The sequence below is a fragment of the Ursus americanus genome, chromosome 36 (genome assembly GCF_024610735.1).
Source record: "Ursus americanus isolate L20-20 chromosome 36, mUrsAme1.1.p, whole genome shotgun sequence".
Taxonomy (NCBI): domain Eukaryota; kingdom Metazoa; phylum Chordata; class Mammalia; order Carnivora; family Ursidae; genus Ursus; species Ursus americanus.
This window is the reverse complement of record NC_142162.1, coordinates 17,083,091-17,099,719: the sequence shown is the minus strand read 5'-3', so window position 1 is coordinate 17,099,719 and position 16,629 is coordinate 17,083,091. Positions and strand designations below refer to the sequence as shown.

General features: G+C 47.0%; 1 long non-coding RNA gene across 1 annotated transcript in view; it reads right to left on the bottom strand.

Annotated features, from left to right (window-relative positions):
- Positions 1 to 16,629, bottom strand: part of LOC123794857 (uncharacterized) — a 30,372-nt gene that overhangs the window by 3,195 nt on the left and 10,548 nt on the right. Inside the window, exon 6 of the long non-coding RNA XR_015723161.1 lies at positions 4,172 to 4,449. This is a non-coding gene — a long non-coding RNA (uncharacterized LOC123794857). The remainder of the gene's footprint in view (positions 1 to 4,171; positions 4,450 to 16,629) is intronic.

Genomic DNA, 16,629 nt, shown 5'->3' with positions numbered 1-16,629 from the left:
GATGGTGGTGTGCTCAGAGAGCATGGAAGCTGCTCTCCCTTCCCCATACCTTGCCCTCTCCTTCTTTCATCTGGCTGTTTCTGAATTTTATTCTTTTACAATAAACTGGTAATCTAGTAAGTGAAATGTCCCTCTGAGTTCTGTGAGCTGCTTTAATAAATTAAATGAACCCAAAGAAGGGGTCATGGGAACCTCTGATCTATAGGCAGTCAGTCAGAGGCACAGGTAATAATCTAGATTTGCAATTGGTGTCTGAAGTCAGGGGGAGGCCAGTCCTGTGGGACTGAACCTCTATGGGGCATCTGATGCAACCTCCCAGTAGACAGAGTCAGAGTTGAGGTGAACTGTGGGACACCCAGCTGGTGTCAGAGAATTGGCTGGTGGGGGGATAAGTACCCATATCGGAGTTGGTGTCAGAACCCCACAACGATGACGCCAAGCAGAGATACCCCTGTGCCCGGACGGAACTTCAGAAATCACATCGTATACAGTCTGGCATAGGCTAATAATATTCCAGAAAGATACATTGTCCAGCTCACGTTGGTCTCCTCTGCCTCTATTAAACATAAGCACGTTCCTGAGCCACTGGGTGGGCTAGAGACTGGGCTCAGCTCAGCAGTGGCAGACTATGGCTCAGTCAAGCAGTGAGGACCCCTGATGGAATCTGCCCTCTGAAAGACCCTACTGGCATCTAGGGAGTTCTAGCATCAATCTTCTTGGAAGGCAACAAGGACTTAAGTAATTAGACAGTAACACTTTTTCCAAAGGTCCTGTGGATGTACCACTTCCCTAAAATTATCTTTCAGAAAAGAGGGAGTGGCCCGAGATAAGCTCTTAGTTACAGGGTGTTCTCTCAATGATTGTATTTTTGAATAACAAAATACTATTTGGAGAATATACAAAGTCCCCAAAGGAATTCTGTAAATGTTATTTTTAGATTGGTAAGGAGATCACTTGACAGAATTCGTTAAAGAGGAAGCAAAGAAATGAATAGAAACGTACGAATTTCTCCTGGGACAAGGCCTTCACAGATTTGAGTACCAGGAACTTTTTATTTTATTTTTATATTTTAAAGATGTACTGATTTATTTGAGGGGGGAAGGGAGGAAGGGAGAGAGAGAATCCCAAGCAGACTCCCCGCTGAGCACAGAGCCCAACACGGGGCTTGATCCCATGACCCTGAGATCATGACCTGAGCCAAAATCAAGTCAGACGCTTTACCAACTGAGCCACCCAGATACCCCACAGTGCAAACTTTTAAGGATCGTTGATCACAGTGGTACTGTGGTTGGTTATGTCATAGAAGTCATATATATGCTCATACAGGAAACTTAGAAAGTTTGTCTTATGATGGGTTGTGCAAGGGGGTACTTGTGGCTCAGAATAAATTTCCAGTGACAATAACAAACATGAATTCAAAAAAGTGCTTGATCTCCAAAAACGTAGTAATTAAAGGTGACGGACTCTGGGGGACTGTGGGGAGAACTCAGAGTAGCTCTCCTGATGAAGACAGTGATGCTGAAGATAAGCCTGAGGGCTTTGAACCAAACTGTTTCATGAGATGCAAGAGAGGAAACAAGCAATCTTTCTCTGTTATTTTATAGGACATGTGGTTTTAAAATTTGGTGTACATAATAAGTTAACTATCATGACTAATATTTGACTTCTCCATCTTTATTCCTAAAAGTCTGTATATTCAAGTTGGCCCCAAATTTTCTTGTTGAACATTTCATTTAGAAAAAGAAAAAAAAATCAAGCCCAGTATTCAGAGTTGAGTCCTCTTTTACTCAGGCATGGGTATTAATCTGTAAAAGGTAAGAGGGTAAGGAGGGTCCTTGACCTTACTAGCCAAGAAAGCCCGCACAGCTGGGCAGAACGTAGCAAACTACACTTAGACTTGCTTTCCTTGTGCCTCTTTGGAGCCTGAGCCCATGGGGGCCATGAGGCCCCTCAGGACGTACTGCCTTCTCTGACCAGTGAGCAGTCAATATCCTGGCTCTTTCCAAGAATGGGTTTCTAAGCTCTTAGGACTGAATGTGTCTCCTCCCCCACCCCCATTCATACATTGAAGCCCTCAGCGCCAGTGTGATGGTATTTGGAGGTGGGGTCTTTGGGAGGTAATTAGATTTCGGTGAGGTCGGGAGGGTGAGATTAGTGCCCTTGATGAGATTACTGCCCTTAGAAGAAGAGGAAGAAACCAGCGTGCTCCTCTCGTTCTGCGTGTGAGGATACAGTGAGAAGGTGGCTCTCGCCCTCACAGGGCAGCACACCGCCAGCACCTGGATCTTGGATTTCTCAGCCTTCAGAATGGAGAAATCAGGGTCTGTTGGTTAAGGCATTTTGTCACAGCAGCCCAACCGAAGTCCTTGAGGATGCTAGGCAGCTCCCCCGGACTTCTTGGGGGAGGTTGGTCTGTCATCAGATATCCCCTCTTAATCATTTATCTCCCTGTGCCTTTTGGGGGTAGGCAGGGAATGCTCTGCTGAGCCCTTTAGATGAGCAAGGAAACAATACAGCCCCCAAATAGGGCAGGAAACAGGATTTTGCTCGCTGATGAGGGAGGGGATGTGTGGTTCTCAGGACCCTCACTGCCCCCTTCTCCCGTACCCCCTCTCTCACCAAACCTGCTTCTCTGTGGCCTAACCGAACGTGACCCAGCACGGACCATACCTGACACTTATTTTGTATGTTTCTTCTTTGTGTATTTCATTTTCAAGAACTTCTGTTTCCCCTTAGGAACCTAGCACAGGCAGCACTGAGCACAAGCCAAGGGCTGGGCACATCCTCTGATGGCTTGAGTGGCAGTGGAGAGACCATCAGACAAATAGGAGTCCCAGATGCTGGTTCGAGCTCTGCCACTATTCAGACCAGTCCTTCCGCCCTCTCTGGCCTCTTTGCCCATATGACCTGGCTGATGTGTGCTATGACCACCCTTTGACTCTGGCCAGCTAGGTGCGAGAGCTCTCCCAGGCCACAGGAGTGGCAGGCAAGGCCAGGAAGAGCCAGCCCATTACTCCAACTGAGTATGCCCTCAGGCATCCGCCCAGGAAGCAGCAAAGGTCCCCCAGAACACAAGAGCATGGGAGCTAGAAATGACCCGTGGGACATGAACTAACTTCTATAGGCACTCCGGTCTATTTATCTCTGATGCTACCGAGTCTGGAGAGAGGCAGAAATCTTGCACAATTCAGTCTTCCAGCCTCTCTAACCTTTCTGGACCTCTCTCAATGTTTAGCCAAGGATTTCTCACAGTCTTGTTGAGAATCTCCAGCAATTTCCCTGGGAAATCCCTTCCTGGCTAGCTCACCAAGGAAGTTAGGAAGCTGGTCTGGGTTCAGCCTTCACCACTGTGCTGTGCAACTTTTTATTCATTTGTTCATTTATCTGACAAACATTTTGTGTGTAGGTGGGTGGGGGGTGGGAGGTGGGGGGAGTGTCATGTCCCAGGCACTGTGCTGAGTGGAGTGTTACTCATTCACAGTGATCACCAAGACTGGACACAGTTTCTGTCCACGGGGGCTTATGGTCTTGCCAGAGAGGAAGACATGAAGCAAATAATTATATCAAACTATAATTCAAATTTGTGATAAGTGCCATAAAGAAAAAGTGCACAGGGTGCTAACAGGGAGAACTAACTTAATGTGAGGGCGAGGCTCAATCAGGGAGGGCTTCCCAGAGGAAGTGGCATTTAAGATCTGAGACATTCGGTTAAGGGGACGAGGTGGGGGCTGGGGAGAGGCTGCTCCAAGCAGGGATAACTTGTAGTCTATCTATAATACGCTATGGTGGGTAGGGATCAGATTCTTAGCCCCAGCTCTGGCTCCCACTGGCTGTGAAACTTTGTAGGAGTCACCCACCCTCTCTGGGCCTCAGGGTTTTGTTTTTGTTTGTTTTGCTTTTCCTCCATCTGTAAAATGGAGATCTGCTACTTCATGCAAATGGTGTGATGTTCAGGTGAAAGCAATGGCTAAGATAATCACCCTGAAAACTGTAATTCCACACAAATAAATATAAGGTATCCTTATTATTGGCCCTTCCCCTTGGAATTCACTGCATCTGTGGAAGTGGGATTGTCTGCAGAACTTCAATTGACATTTAGAAAAATGAGAGTGAACTGGGTTCTCCTTATTTGGATTCTCCACTTCAGACGCAATATACCCAGATTACGTACCTGCACATGAAGGGGGTTGCAGAGGGACTGGAAACCTGGTCCCAGGTGACCTTGAGAGGTTGAAGCCAACAGACGTGCGATGGGGGAAACGGGCTTATCCAACAAACCTCACCGACAGTCCTTCTCCCTTCTTTTCCAGATGTGGCTCAAAGTGCTTTGCCAAGAATTCTAACGAGAAACAGACTCTCCCACTCCGTCCTTCACCTGCAGATTCTGTAGCTGAGATATTGCTGCCACTTCGGCTGAAAGTCCAAGCGTGCTTTGTTTTTAATTCTCCCCTGTAGGAATCAAGGCTTTTTGAGAGTTAGAGAAAGCATTTCAGATTTTTCCTTCCTTTATTCTTCAGCCAAAAAAGCAGAGGGTCATAATACGAAAGGGAGAAAACCCAGGACATTTGGTGGAGGGCTGGGGCTAATCGCCCACCAGAAGCCAAATCCTTCAGTTGAAAGAAAACAGAGGGAACCCAGTTTGCAGGGAGAGCTGTTTACTCTGTCGTGTGAACGTCCCTGTTTGCCGTCCTCACGCACCCACAGACACCAGTGTGGGTCAATGAATCTATTGTGAAATGAAAAAGGCAAACTTGGGCCAGAAACATGTGAAGGTGGGTTTTGTCCTTTTCACCTGAAGCAGAGGTTATAAAAGAGGTTTGCCGACTCTTACCATCTGGAATTGGGAATTTTCATAACTGCTTAGGGTTTTAAAGCAAACATGGTCTTTGCTCCTGTCTCCGTGGCCAGAAATCCAGTCCTGCCTCTTCTCCATGGCCTGCCCTTGTCTCCCTGGGGCCTGTCTCTATCTGTCCTGTTTGTTTGCTCTGCTTCCCACAGCCTTGCCCTGCTCCAGCCTGCAGAGCGAGCTGGGGGCTCTCCCAGGCCCTGCCTCCAAGCAGCCCGCACAGACCCTTGGCTCCCCCTTTCTGGGTTTGTGTATAACTGTAGAACGATCATTCTTTTTTTATTTCCCATGTGATCCTGGCTCTTCAAAATATAAAATCCTTATTTTCAAAAGCTTCCATTCTCGTGGGCAATCAGGATAGTGGTTTGGTAAAAAAAAAAAAAAGAAAGAAAAAAAAAAAAGCTGAGCTGCAATCAGTCTGAGTGGTGGGAAAACCCAGTTCTTTCCTGTTGGCTCTGCCAAGACAGCATTCCCTCCCACAGCACCCCACTCCTGTCTGTGATGGCGACGTCCTCTCTGAACTGAGTTTCCCCCACAGCCAGGTTTGCCAAGACAAATCTTCACCTGGAAGGAATTTCTCTCAAAGCCATTCTAATAGCGTGCCAACCACCAAATGAATGCTCCAAGGCTAAAAACTACCTGGAAAGGTGTTCCTTTCTTCTTTTCTTTTAAAGATTTTATTTGAGAGAGACAGAGAGAGCGCGGTTGAGAGAACGAAAGGGTGGGGGAGGGGAAGAGGGAGAAGCCAACTCCTGCAGGGCAGGGAGCCTGATGTGGGACTCGATCCCAAGACCCTGGGATTATGCCCTGAGCCAAGGGCAGACACTCAACTGACTGAGCCACCCAGGCGCCCTGGAAAACTGTTTCTATGATAAAGTTACATGGAGAAAAAAAAGGGACAAGCAAAACTGAATTTTTCATGTGTTTGAAAGTAGGGGCCCACACATCACATCGAAATGAAAAATGCTTGCTTAAGAAAAGAAAGGCTAGGGGAAAATATTCCAGAATGTGCTGTTGATGAGGGAACGGAAGGCAAGCTGAGGACAAAGCAGAAGCTGATACCCTGCAACCCCCCCCCCCCCCCCAATGGGATGTATGTGACATTCCTCAGGCACCCCTGGCTGCCCTAAAGGACAAAGAAACAGTCCTTACTACCTGCAGTCCATTGACAAGTCCTTGAAACAGGCAGGGTGACATTCCTCTAGGAACTCAGCTGCCTCCATGTTAATACTTTGCTGGGGGCAAAAGGCAGTCCTAGCCTGACCCCTTCCCCTCCACCAAGATTCTGTAAGTCTACTTTAACATATGAAAATTCCTTTGGAAACTTCCTTTATCTCTAACCCCCGAAGATGCGTGTTGGCAATCGTCCCCCAAGCATATGGCCCACTGATATACATCTGAAGGGTCTCATGACTCAGGTTTTATTAGACAGTGATAAATGACCTTTTCCCAACAACAGCTAGCCCCCTCAAGGTCCTGGAAACCTTGCTTCCAAAATTCCTTAGAGACTTACGCTATCCCTAAGGCCCTCCCAACTTGAGGGTATATAATGGGCCATTCCTCACAACCCCGGTGCAGCAGCTCTTTCTGCCCACGGGTCCTGTCCCCGTGCTTTAATAAACCACCAAAGACGCCTCAAGAATTCTTTCTTGGTCGTCGGCTCCGGACTCCACCCCACTGAACCTCACGTATATTCCCCAACCTCATCACTATGGCTTTAAAGGTGAGAAGGAGCTTTCAGGTGAGGCCACTTGCCTCCATGTGAGAGCCCTGAGCAACCTACTGAGTATGCATGAACCTCAGGGTTCTCATCTGAAGACAGGAATAAGGCTCGTCCCCTCCAAGGGTTCCCGTGAGGATTAGAGGGGATGATGTTTCTGAAAGTTCTAGTGCGGTACTAGTCTTGCACGATTTTCCTCAGCATTATGCTGGTGACTGTTGTGCATTTTCTAAATTTTCCATGATGTGCATTTTACCCTTAGCATGGGAAAAAATAAGTTTAAAATAATAACAACAAAAATATGATCCATGTTATAAGGACATTTCAAACAAGGCCATGTTACCCAGATTAGATGCCATATCGGGGGTGGAAAAACTTCTAAAGGCATCCTAAAGCTTTAGTAATAGCTGGCCCCCAAATCATTTTATCCTGCCATTAACTCAGCCCCAGCCTCCATCCGCCTCGTCAGAGAGAAGCTTCCATTTCTTAACTGTGGCTACTCCAGGCAGTACGTTTTAGGGGTGCTCCCACAGCGGGGCAAGGAACTTGGCTTTTTGTTTTGAAAGATGACCCAGCAGGCCAAGTCTCTCTAAGAGGGTCCCCCCCACCATGTCCTCTGAAATGGCAACATTCCTCTCATCTAACTGTTTCATTAGCATCCTTTTGTAACCCGTTAAGTCCTTAACAGCAGCTTTGAGGAGTCCCACCTGTTTTCCATCAAGCCTTGAAGTGTGAGCCAGCACAAACATGTGTGATAAGTTGATGCTAAAATGCCATGACACACTCCCTGGATTTACTAGCATTTAAGAAATGAAGGAGAAAGCTTTGCCTTTTATAGCCCTGAGCCTCCCAGGCCCAAAGCAGACACAGCAGTTACCTCCTGCTAAGCATTCATTACCCACTGCTTCCAGATCCAGAGACCAAGCACCTCAGGTCACTGTGCTGTAAGGACAGGAGGACCTCTCTCTTTAGGGGTGACAGGCCCAGTGTTCTCAGCCCCAGAGACTCGGCTTGAGTTGGGCTGGGGGGGACCCAGGTAGCCATAATGTTTACAGCTCCCCAAAGGCCTGTCATGTGTAGACAAGACAGATCAGATCTGTTCAAAATGATTTGGACCATAAGCAGTGTGGCTTAGTGCAAAGAACACAGACTTTGGAGACAGGGAGTAATAGATTTGAATTCGCCATTTGAATAGGAGAAATTGTTATCTGAGGCAAGTTTCTTAAGTTCTGTGAGCGTCCGTTTCTTCACTTTTAAAGAGGGGTTAGTAATATCTGTCTCGTATGGCTGATGTCAGGATCAAGTAAAATAATACATGCAAACTGGGGAGTACTGGGTCTTGGAGCGGGTGACCAAGAGGTGTTAGATATTATTAATGAACTAAACGTCAACAGCTATTTCCTTAGAATCAGGTTTCCTTAGGAGAATGTAGCAATTCCACCATCATCTTGTGGAGCTAACAAAGCCTTTCCTGCCTCTCCTGGAGAGGCCAGTTTAACATTGTATTAGAATGTAGCTGCTGTAATAGAGCAAGAAGAAGAAATAAAATGTAGCTTTTGCAAAAGAAAATATACAACAGTCTCGATTTGCAGATGTCATAAATGTCTACCCAAAAAATCCCAAGCAATCTTAGAGAATGCAATTAGAATTAGTAAGTTTAGCAAGGTTGGAGGACACAAGGTCAATAGACAAAAAGCAGCTGTGTTTCTATAGGCTACCAGTGAACAACTGAAAATCTAAATTTAAAAAAACAGTACCACGTATAGCACCAAAGCAACAAAGATCATGAAATGCTTAGTATAAATTTTGCAAAATATATGCAAGACCTGTATGCTGAAAACTACGAACCACTAATAAAAGAAATCAAAGAAAACCTAGATGAGGGAAGTAATGTGCAGATGGGAGGACTAAATATTGTAAAGATATCAGTTCTCCCCAAACTGACAGGTAGACTTAATGTAATCCTGATTAAAATCCCAGCAGACTTTTTGTAGTAATCAACAAGCTGATTCTAAAATTTATATGGAAAGCCAAGGACCTAGAATAGTCAAAACAACTGAAAAAGAAAAAAAATAAAGTTGGAGGATTCATAATATCCTATTTCTGTACTTACTATGGAACTAGAGTAATCAAGATCAAGTGGTATTAGCAAATGGAAACAAGAAGGGAGTTTAGAAATAGACCCACATGTCCATGGTCAATTGATTTTTGATAAAGTTACAAAAACAATTCATGGAGAAAGAATGGTTTTCTCAACACATTGTGTTGAAACAATTGGACATTCATTTGGAAAAAAGAAAAGAAACTTGACCCTTGATCGATATTCCATACTTTATACAAAAATTAACTCAAAATGCATCATAGACTTAACTGTAAAACCTAAAACTATAAAATCTGTAGCAGAAAATATACAGAAAGGCTTTGTAATATTGAGTTAGACAAACATTTCTTAGCTATGGCACCAAAAGCACAATCCATAAAAGAAAATGGGTAAATCAGACTTTATCAAAATAAAAAACTTCTGCTCTGCAAAACAAAAAACAAAACAAAACCCAACCAACAAAACAAAAAACAAAAAACAAAACACTGCTAAGAAAATAAAGAGACAAGCCACAGTCTAGGAGAATGTTATTGCAAAACGCTTATCTGACAAAGGACTTGTTATATTCAGAATATATAAAGGACTCTCAAAACTCAGTAAGAAAACAAACAACCCATTTAAAAATACACAAAAGGTTTGAATAGGCAGCTTACCAAAGAACAGATATAGATGGCAAATAAGCATATGTAAATATGCTCAGCATTATTAGTTATTAGGAAAATTCAACTTAAAACCGCACACCTGTTAGAACGACTACATTTTTTTGGAAAATTGATGATATCAGGTCCTGATAAGGCTGAGGAGCAACTGTGATTCCCAGACATGACTGGTGGGGATGCGAAGTGGTGCAACCGCTTTGGAAAACAATTGGGTAGCTTCTTATAAAGTTAAACAACCACTTATCCTAGAACCCAGCAAGCCTGCTTCCAGGCGTTTATCCAAGAGAAATGGAAACTTACTTTCACATGAAAACCCGTACTGAGTAAAATCTCAAGTTCTTTTGCTTTTGGCTGCGACTGTCTTTTTCTGCTGATCATACCTAATTCATAGAGAGTTTTAAAAGACAACATGTAGCTTGGTGGACAAAAGTCCTTCGGAAGAAGAGGCCCATGGGGGAGAAATTATAAACTCCGTTTTTGGCGATGAAAAGTTTGTGAATGTCCAGACTAAGCCATAAGTTCGAGGGAGATAAAGAACATGATCCTTTGGGAAGTTCTGAAAACCCAAATGAGCTTTTACTTGCCCAAAATAGCCTAGGGTCCTTCTGTCTAAAGGCAGGGAACAGCCCATCCCCCCTCCACCCCAGAAGTCCTCAGACCTGTGGGAGCCCCAAACCAGCCCTGTGTGTAAGCCCCCAGCCTAGAGCACCTTCTCCTTTGGCATGGGACATGCCTACGGAAAAGAAGTACATTTCCAGGGCCAGATCGGAGCCTCTTTGCTGACAACTAACTCATCATAACAAAAAAGGTTAGGGTTGTGCAGTAACCAATGAGAAACAGTGACACAGAGCCCTGGCTGAGGTGGGAAAATGCAGAAGACTGTAGTAGCAACGTTAGACCCACCTGTACGATGGCCAACGAACAAGCCCTCCCCTGCTCAGCCTGCACACAGCTCCAAGGAGCTTAACAGCATTAGGAGTAAATACCTTGTTGTTATTATTTTTTTTAAAGATTTTATTTATTTATTCGACAGAGATAGAGACAGCCAGCGAGAGAGGGAACACAAGCAGGGGGAGTGGGAGAGGAAGAGGCAGGTTCCCAGCGGAGGAGCCCGACGTGGGACTCGATCCTAGAACGCCAGGATCACGCCCTGAGCCGAAGGCAGACGCTTAACCGCTGTGCCACCCAGGCGCCCCACCTTGTTGTTATTTTTAACATAGCTCAACTCTCTAGTTAATCTCTCTATTGTCCCTGCCAGTAACCTTCATAAAGGGAGGGGTCCACCCTTAGAGACGTAACAGCCAACACTGGCCAGTGATTTGTCTGAGATCTTACCCCAGTGGCCCATGGAGGTCGGTACCTAAAAAAGGCTCAACATTTGTGCCTTTTATGGTGTGGTAGAAAGTTTATGGGCTCCGAAGCCAGGGAGAGCTGGATTTGAATACTGATTCTGCTCCTTAAGAGTCTTGGTCAAGTTATTTTGTCTCTTGGAATCTCAGTTTTCTTTAAAATGAGGATAATGTTACCTACCTCACAGAATTACCATAAAGATTAGAGATAATGAATGGAGAGTTTCTGATAATAGAATTTACCACTTAGTAGGCGCTCAGTAAAGTTTAGCCATACACCTACACACACACACAGATCCACATCTATGTATCATTTAGTTAGTAAATAATTAAGAAAGATAAGATGTGTGCTTTTGCTTTTGAATGCTTCTAGGCTTGGCTTGTGTCTTTTAATGGATGTCAGTCAAAATTTGCTGGCAGCAACCAGAGGAGTGAGTTGTGACATGGTTGTCATTGCGGGGCTGTGCAAACTTCAGCCAGTCTCTCTGAGCAGATCACGGAATGGAGAGCTGTGACAGGCTGCTGTGGCTAATTTGTGCCTTGTGGAAGATTGTCGCTAGAAATTACACAACCATCTGTCAAAAGTGTCTGACTTTCAAATTTCCAGTGATACATAATTCAGTTACAGAGAAAATGAAACTGTGAGTTTAACCAAATAGGAAATGCAAACAAAACCTGCCGTATTGGGACACCTGGGTGGCTCAGCCAGTCAAGCATCCGACTCTTGGTTTCGGCTCTGGTCATGATCTTAGGGTCGTGGGGTTAAGCCTGCATCGGGCTCCAGGCTCAGCACAGAGTCTGCTTGAAATTCTCTGACTTTCCCTCTCTCTCTGCCCCTCCCCATATTAGCATGCACAAGTGCTCTCTCTCTCAAATAAATAAATAAATAAAATCTTCAACAACAACAACAACAACAACAACAAAAACCTGGCATAGTAACCATATTAAGTATGTTCAGGAAGCCCATTCACGCGAACAGGCTCCCTACATCTATACTTCTTTTATAGCGTTTGCCTCGACTGGTGGAATCTTTAGACCCTGAATTTGAAGATTGATTAGAGGTGGTGCCATGAGAAAAGAAAATGGTGTGTGATCACCCTAATAAATAATGTACACTATTATTAGTTTTTAAAAAAGGTATAATTTGGTTTGACATTTCTTTTTCTGTAGAAATCTATATTAAATTGATGATGCCTCTTATAATTGATGGCATCTTATATATTAAACATGGTAATACTAAGTCACCTCACCACGCTTAGCTGGGGCCACACACGCTCACATTTTCTGTGACATTGGCTGACAAGGCTGTTTCAAAATTAACAGTGGGAGGCAAAATACGTGGCCAATGAACACATCCAGCCTCATTAACAACTAGGAAAACATAAACTGAGATCACAACAAGATACCATTTTATCGCCATTGGTTTGGGCAAAAAAGTTATAAATGTCAGACCATAATAAGCCTTGGAATGTGAATTCACAAGATCTCACACACATTACTTATGCTCGGGAACGTTTGGTATTTTCTCATCAAGTTGAACGTGCGCATATGCTATGACCCAGCGATTTCTAGTGCAAGAGTGTCTTGCGTACAATAACCAAGAATCACACACAAGGAAGGGGCTAGTTTAGCTTGCAACGCAGTCATAACATCACTGTACTTTGCAGAAGTGCTTTATGGGTGCTTCCTATTTTGTCACACAGAATATTAGAGACATATAGTCAGGGATTAAGGTTTCATAGAATTCATGATCTCTACTGTTTCATCAAGATACAATCTTAAGAGAAACTGCCCCATTTTTTTTCTGTGAATGCATGACAGTGAATGACACGGTGGCTGACTAGCACAGCTGAGGGTCACTGCCTTGATGTCTGCTAAGTCACCTGCGGTTTTACCCACCTTTGCTTTTGCACCATCAGCGCAAACGTCCAAAAAGTGGAAAAGGCAAATAATGTCTTAGGATTATTATGTAAATCATTTTGACCTTGCGGATTTCCTGAAAGGCTCTCAGGCACCTACGGGGGCAGCCTGCCCCCTGAGAATGCTGCTTAGTGGTGTTCCGCTCTGTGAATACACTGCAATGTATTGTCACCTTGGTGGATGTTGGGGTAGTTTCCAGTTTAAGGCCATTACAATTAACATGTAGCAGGCTTTTTAAATAAGTTTTTCCCCTGCTACATTAACAAATGTACTTAATCCAGAGCCTGACGTACAGAAGTCATTTAATAAACTATGATCATTGCAGGGATTTTACAGAGATGTCCTCCCTCCTTTTTGCTTAGGATTCCCCTACCCTCTTCCATGTCAGTCACAGTGGGCTCTCTATGCCTACAGACGATCACAACATTTTTTGCAAAAGGCCATGGAAAGAAACTGATTAGTCACATTAGAGAAGGCAGAAACCAGAAAATTAACCTCTCCCTTCCCTGCATCCCGGTCCCCCAGGACGTTGCTGAACTTTTCCATAGCAGGGATAAAACACCGGAAGCAGCTCTCCAGCCACGAAAAGGACACTGGGAGAGCAGCTGATGTCTGTCCCTTGAGACCTCTGAGCCTGCCTTCCCCAGACTCCAGGAGCCAGAGGGTCCTGTTCTTTGTTCCCTGGCAGTCAGGATGCAGAGAAAGGATCTGAGTCTCTACCATTTGGGACCTAGACCTCTGAAGGAAAGACACCGAGGCACAGGGACAGTTGGGAGATCATTCCTGGCAGTGGTGTTTCTGTGATGTGCCCTTCGTCTGTGGGCTCCTGCCCTGCCTCTCTTGGTTCCTGTCTGTTTGCCAAGCCTGGTTTCTCCAGATTTCCCACTGATTCTGTGAGCACCCAAGTGGTTTCCCTATAGATTTTTTTCTTTGCTCAGGTTGGCCCATGAGTTTCTGTTACTTGCACCCCATGACCCCGCCTCATTCCACACCTTCAGTGGAAGCCTATTCCAAAAATCCTCTCTCAGGAGCAGGTAGAAGCCAGGCCTGCCACCCAGGGGCCATCTTGGGGGCCACCAGCATGTGGGGGTTAGCTCTTTCATCCTCACGTTCAGCCCCAACCTTCCCACTAACTGCCCCAGGCCTCACCAGGGCACACAGACAGCCTCCTCGTTGGGCCGCTCCCCACTGCAGACTAACGTGGCATTATGTCCGCCAAGCCTCTTTTGCTCCCAAAGGCATTAGTCATGACCACCTCCACTCTCTGAGCGCTTGTCCTCGCCTCCAATAGCAGGCAAATCACATTCTCATGCTGCTGTTTATCTACTCGCTGTCCCACCTCCCTCTGCTCTCCTCAGGGCTTTGGGCCACCAGTGACCCATTCATGGGTGGTGACCCAGGAAGTACTTTACACTGTAGCCGACCCCAGCCCAAAATGCCTAAGACTGGAGGACAAATGTGGCCTTCTCACACTTCCGCGGGAGCCAAGGGCTGAAGAACACAGTTCTACAAAGAGGAGGCACTTAGAAGGGGAGGTTGGCTTTCCTGGAATAAACGTTAGGGTTGGTTTGGTAGTGCGTCTTTCCTTAGATTCTCAGATTTTTTCCCAGGAGGGCGGCTAGGAGGTTGGAATCATCCACCAGTCTGTATCCAGCACAAGAGAATGACCCCAGGACTCCCTTACTGCAAACTCAGGACCCAGCAAGCATCTGGGTGGAGTGAAACATTTTTTCTTAGAGGCGAAAAGCCCATGTGAGTGCATCTCCATGCCTCAGTCTACCCCAGAATCCTGTAACTGCTGGAGAAAGCTGGTGAGCCCAGTGAGGGTGACATGAGGGGATGTCGAGATTTCTCTCTGCTGCTCCTTGACACTCACCATCAGGTCTCTTCTGACAACTCACACTCAGCATGGACACCAGAGTCCTCAGCCAGGCTGCAGGGAGCTTGCTTTACCTGCATGCGACCCCTGTGAGTAAAGCATCCGAGACAGCAACATTGGCATCACACGTGGGCCCCCGCCTCCTGAGGCTTCTGTGGTCCTTGGAGTTGACTGGCTTGCCCTGGGCCTCATTCGCCTGTGAACAGCTGAAGGGCCCCTTAGGGCAAAGCTTCAGGAGAGTCCTGGGCTGGCCTCCCACGGATACACCATTAGAGGGGCCCCCCCAGAGGTCAGCCAGGTCTCCAGCTCGTAGGGCTCCCCAGAGTTCTCCCATCCCTGGTCTGGGCAGAGAGCTGTTTCCCAGAGGTGGCTTTGCCAGGGCAAGAGTTCCCTTTGGGCCCCCATAGTGAGGTTAACTCCTTTTCTTGACGTGACCTGCCCCCGGGAAGGCAGCTGCAGGGGCTCTCACACCGTGCTGAAAGGTCGGAGGGTCTCCTTCCCACAGGGCATGTTATTAAATAACCTGCTGAGTGGCCATGATCACATCACAGGAAGGATAGCAAAGGCTAGCCTTGCAAACCGAAGCTCCTGGGATTAGCTAGGGCAGGCTCCTCCCTCCCAGAATCCAGAGAGCAGAAGGTCTGGGAGAATCTCTTAAGCAGGGGTTGGGGAGGGAGTGCTCTTTAGGAGAGAGAACTCAAGGCAAACAGACTGGCCAGCTGCTTGACACTTGGAACTGGGGCCTTTCTAACCTCAAAAAAGGGTTCTTCCAGGACTCAAGGCAGATGGGCCAGTGGAGATCAAAGGTGAGGAGGGGGCTCCAATGCCCTGTGCCTCTCCTGCTCCCTACCCCGTCCCCAAATGCCACACTGTGCAGCCCAGAGAACCCCGGGCCGAGAGGAGAGAACTGGGGCCTAGGGCCACTCTCCCTGGGGTGACCTTACACGCTCATTCACTTCACCAAGACTTAGCTTCCTCTTCCCTAGAGGACGCAACTGTGTAACCTGAAACCCGGGCAGACAGGTGTGTGGTCAGCTGTGAAGCGTAAAGCGCAGCACAACGTGAGCTATTGTTAGTGTTCTTTTTTGCTAAGTGTGGCCATCCCTGCCTGGGAGGTGGCAGGCAGATGACGTCAGGCTGGCAGGGAATGTGGGCCATGGGCACCTGGCTGGGCCTGTGATCCCAGACAGTGTGCCCAGGAGCTAAGTGTCTGAGTAACAGAACATGGGCAAGCCTGAAGGTGTGGACAGCCCTCTGTGGAAGTGTCTGAATGGGTAGCCAAGGGCACCCCCAATTTCAAGACTAGATGTTCCCCGAGCCCAGCTGGGAGCTGGAAAGCAGAATGGGGGGCCCAGACTCGAAGGTCTGGGCCAGAGTGGGGCTGCCGTGGACAGGGCGGAGCCTTGAGCATGGTCTGGGAGGGTGTTGGCCATGGCCCTGCCCCCTCCACCCTGCTGCCTTGCTGCGTAACACTGAGCTCCTGTGCCTTTAAAACTGTTTGACATCCCTGAGATTGGAAACAGAGCTCCCCAGCGGAAGGCCAGCAGTAGCCCTGGAATGCTGTTCTAATATAAAACTCTCGCTCTCGGTGGATTTCAGTGATACTCCCAATGTCAGGCTTTGGAACGAAATCACCTATTATGGTCCTGGAAAAGGCCCCAGATTCTCTGGGCTGATCCTTCACCCGTGTGGGTTAGCCAGAACAGAGCTGTTTTCCTCTCAGGCTGTGCAGACCATCGTCCGCCCTCTGTTGACTATGACCCTGAGATTCCCGCCTGGATCCAGGACAAGCACTCAGGCCTGGGGAGGGAGTCAGTCCCAATGGTGATTGACCCTAAGGCCTCACCCAGCCCAGCCCCTCCGGGATGCACCTCGCCACGCCCCCCGCCATCCGATGGCAAAGCCTGGCCTGGCAGTCAGGTCTCTGCTGGCCCATTCCTTTCACACCTCTAGGTCCCTCCCTCCCCAAACCAGATGGTCAGAAGTTTGTGCCCACGTTGCAGGCACACGGAGTGGGGTTCAGTCTGGACACCCCAGCTGCTCTTCATGGCCAGTCAGCTCCCTGGTGGGAAGGTCTGTATTTCCCACCATGTGGTCCCTCATGAATGTGAAGACTGTCCAGCTGCTCCCCTCCTGGGCCTGGCCTTGCCACTGG